Below are 4219 nucleotides of genomic sequence, written 5' to 3'. Positions count from 1 at the left end.
CTTTTCCTTACTTACTCCATCCCTCTGACTTATTCTGGTTGGGCTTTCAAAATAGAAACATCATGATTCCTATTTTCAAGTAGCTCCTTTTGTTCTTTGTTCATAATTGTGAGCCTCTTTATTTGTTCTAGAGAAGCAATAAGCTCATCTTGAATAGACTTATGTGATAGCCATGAATCCATATCTAGATACCTTTGTTTATCTTATGGAGGGTCCATTAGTTCATATTCAATTTTTCTTGATTCAGAATTAATACTTTTGAAATGTTCTTCTTTAAATTTTTCTTCTATCTCATAACAAACAGTGGCATGTTCCAATTGAGATTGTGATACTTTCTTTTGATCATTATCTTCCTCTACTAAGATGATAGATAGAAAACTACAATGGGATCATCCTTCATTCTCATGTCCCACTGTAACATGCATCTCCCCACATTTACCTTCTTTTACAAGCGCTCTAGATAAATTTGAAGTAGAGTGCTACCATGACATGACCTTCCATTCTATTTCTATTTAAGGAAGTGGGGCCTATAAACTAAAACCGTTTTGACCTTCCTCAGGGTCTATAGGTCACTTAGAGGTTGAGCAACCACCCCAGGTGACCAAACCCTGAGATGGAAACCCTTCTCTCTACCCTGGGCCCACAACCGTACCCTTGACACTACTTCGATGCAATTATGAGGCTATAATCACACTCACATTCTTCTCTCCATCTTGTTATGTCCCAACAGCTCCAGTTTTGTGCCCATGGTTCCAAGATTTTAGCCACTTTTAAATATGATCTCCAGACTTCTGCTCAAAATTTCCTGTAACTTTCTAGAAGCATAAATAATATGCTAACAATGTTAACCATTTACAAATTGAACAAGAACTTGACCTAGCCATGCCTAGCTATGATAGGCATTCCGTGAGACATATGAAAAACATAGAAGCTACATGTCATGAACTCATATCTAATCTCAAGATTCTGAACTTCACTTGAGAATCACCATGAAGGTAATCCGTCCCAAGTAGTTGCAACAACACTTATCAGCCCATGCATTCATAAACCATTCATTAACTTAACAAATCATAACAACAGCCATAACCGAAGCACATCATAAACCATGTTTATAACTAACATATAACCAAAATATTAGCCATGAAAAAACACCCATAAAAACATCATAATAACAAATGAAATTCTCATGAATCACCATAGGAAAATAAGTCTCATTAACATATGCAAAATCCAACCAAGTCAGGGACTTCCACATACCACCCAACCATAGATTGAGTTGAACCAAATATTTATTTCTACCAATCACCCCCATATCATATTCCAAGAATGAATGTGTGATATCATGGTATAAACCAAGACATAAAGAACCAGGGGAGTCCAAAATTTAAACCACTTTCACCCTAAAACTACCGTGATCTCACGAAAACCAGTCAAGAGATCACAAAACCAAAACAAGCTTGGATGCCTCAAAATTTCTTAACCATACCTTGAGGACTTTTCCTATCTCCACCCACCTATTGAGGGATTTATATAGAATAAAATCTCCACCCACAACCCTTGGTGTTCTTACTAAGACCACCTCACTCGGTTCCAAAACCTTCTGGAAACCCAAAGCTCAACCAAGAAATGAACCCCATCACACCTTGGCTATCTAGGAGATGGAAAGGAAAGCTTGAAACCACTATCAAACGAGGAAAAAACCATGCCAATGAAAGAAAATGAGCCAAATACACAAATGTATGTACCATGCATTCATTTACAAGTAAGGAAACCATACATGCAACTTGTTACTTGCAAGATCTTCCTACTGAAGGTACTAATCCAACCTTCTCCTTGCATTCCTTCACTTCCATTTTCTTATGCTTTTCCTTCATTTGCTTGGTTATCCAAGTGACTGTTCCCTTTTCTTTACTAAACTTGCTCCAAATATGGGAAAAGTTTCCAATTGATTCTCAAGCTCCTTTTTATCATTGATGTATCATTTTTCTTTATTTTACTTCCTTTCTCCTCTAATTTACCTCTCATCCAAATTTTTGTCTCTTCACCTTCCTTTTCTCCTATTTTTTTTTAATGCCTATTTTCTTTTTCCAATTCCTTTTCCAACTTCCTTTGCCATTAATAAACTGAAATTGATCCCCACTAGCCCACCATTCAACTTGGAATACGTGTCCCATGACCTTGGTTTTATTTTTTATTTACATGGAAACTTAACCCGAGGTTGTTACAAACCCCTTCCCCTTGAGTGAACATTGTCCTCGGTGTTCTATGACACCTATGACTAGTACACCGTTGAAAACAAAGCATACTACCAATTGAGATTTACAACACAGCTCATTACAATATTTATAATAACCACTGCTGAAATAATGACAATCATACTATATATTGGATATTTATAACACAACTCATTACAATATTAACAATAACAATCCACATATACTTATGCACATTTTCTTCAACAAGGAAACAAACATACTATTTATGGACCTTTATAAATCAAACTCGATACAATTTTCACAATAAAATACACATATATACATATGCACATTTTCTTTAACCAGTAATTAAAATGATATGATTCCTACATCAACAAAAATGGAATCCAAAGGCTCACACCTTGACCCTCAAATTAATACCATGATTCAACTCCTTCCCAGGAATTCTAGAATCCACTACTAAAGTTAAACCTACATCGAATGTCCACCGCTACGATCCTTAAGCTACATGTTCCCTCCATGAAAATTTATCGACAAATTTTTCTAGGGAACACTCCCAATGTGCTTCTGATTCTATTTGGAAATGCTAATGTCCAAAAAAAATGTATTCCATGGCCTTACCTTCTCTTCTACATAGTCCCTTGAGCAATCCAATCACACCCTTCTATGTAGTCACTCACCTTCCAAGTTCCTCGACGTTCCCTTCTTGGTCGATCCATCCCTTGGAAAGGTTTCCTCACATTGTAAGGTCCAAAAACCGAGGCATATCCTTGCCTCAAAATGATCATATGAGTCATAGAATGCTCATGGAAATCAATGGAAACTATTGGGTACTAGTGTCTCACAATGACCCTACTTCTGAATGATTTACTAGTGTATTGTTTCCTAATCTAATTCATTTTTGTTGTTGTTGCTAATTCTTGTAGTCAATTTTAACCACCTAAGTTGAGCATTTCCCTACTTTCCTTTACCAAGCATATAATTTTGATTATACTAAAAAGCAATTGAAATAAATTCAAATCATACCTCGTCAGTGTTCCTTCAATAAGGTACACTTGTAATTCTATTTAGTTCCTGTCACAACAAGTCAAAATAGATCTTTGATTAAATCATCACGTATAAACATATCACATCTCATTAACTCAAAAATCGACCATCATAACTCAAAATCACAAATCACATGCAACCATCATAAATCAGAATCATAGGTCTCATGCATTACTAAAACTGAATACAATATTGATACTTATCCATCAAATGGTTTTTTTCTTCTACCTTTGTTCTTTGTTCTTTCTATAGACACATTGAATCGGTTTCCAAACCTGATGATGTGGTGAAGTAAAATTATGAGTGTGGACACAAACAATTCCTCTAACCCGATGAAGGGTCTAGCTACAACCGATACATTCTATGGAATATTTCCTGAGGTTATAACCAATTAAGAGGGCCTACTAGGGTTTTGGATGTGGTGGAGGTGAATGGTAGAGATAACATGGAGTTGGGTATGGAGAATATTGAGGATATTGTGGATGACTCCCATAATTTCCTTGACAACATTGTTGCCAATATTGGTTTTGGGGTTGAGATGGCCAATGTTGCCAAGGAAAGGGTGTGTTGCAATTACTTTGGGGTGGATATGCATAACCTTGAAACTGTGAATTAGGTTCTTGCATCATACTAAGTTGACTAGGCTATTGTGGTCCTCTTTGAGCTACATAACATAGCTGATTTGGTGATTGACTTGCTCCATTGTACTCTTGGTAAACTTCCTTTAACCTTGGTAATGATGGACATTATTTAACATCATGTGATTTTGCATGGACAACACAAATATCAACATATTATTTTTCTTTATCTTGTATTCTTAACATTTTTACTTGTTTGGTTAAATTGCTAATAATTTTTGTTTTAAATTTATCAAGCAAATTTCCAAATTTAGCTTGACTTATCAATCTTGATGTTGATTGACTTACTCTTTCCCTTCCTTTTGATATGTGTTTGCA

This window comes from Pinus tabuliformis, chromosome 7 (assembly GCF_031772625.1).
Source record: "Pinus tabuliformis cultivar Carrire ecotype Pingquan chromosome 7, CPIR1, whole genome shotgun sequence".
In the NCBI taxonomy this organism is placed as follows: domain Eukaryota; kingdom Viridiplantae; phylum Streptophyta; class Pinopsida; order Pinales; family Pinaceae; genus Pinus; species Pinus tabuliformis.
This window is presented reverse-complemented; position numbering follows the sequence as displayed.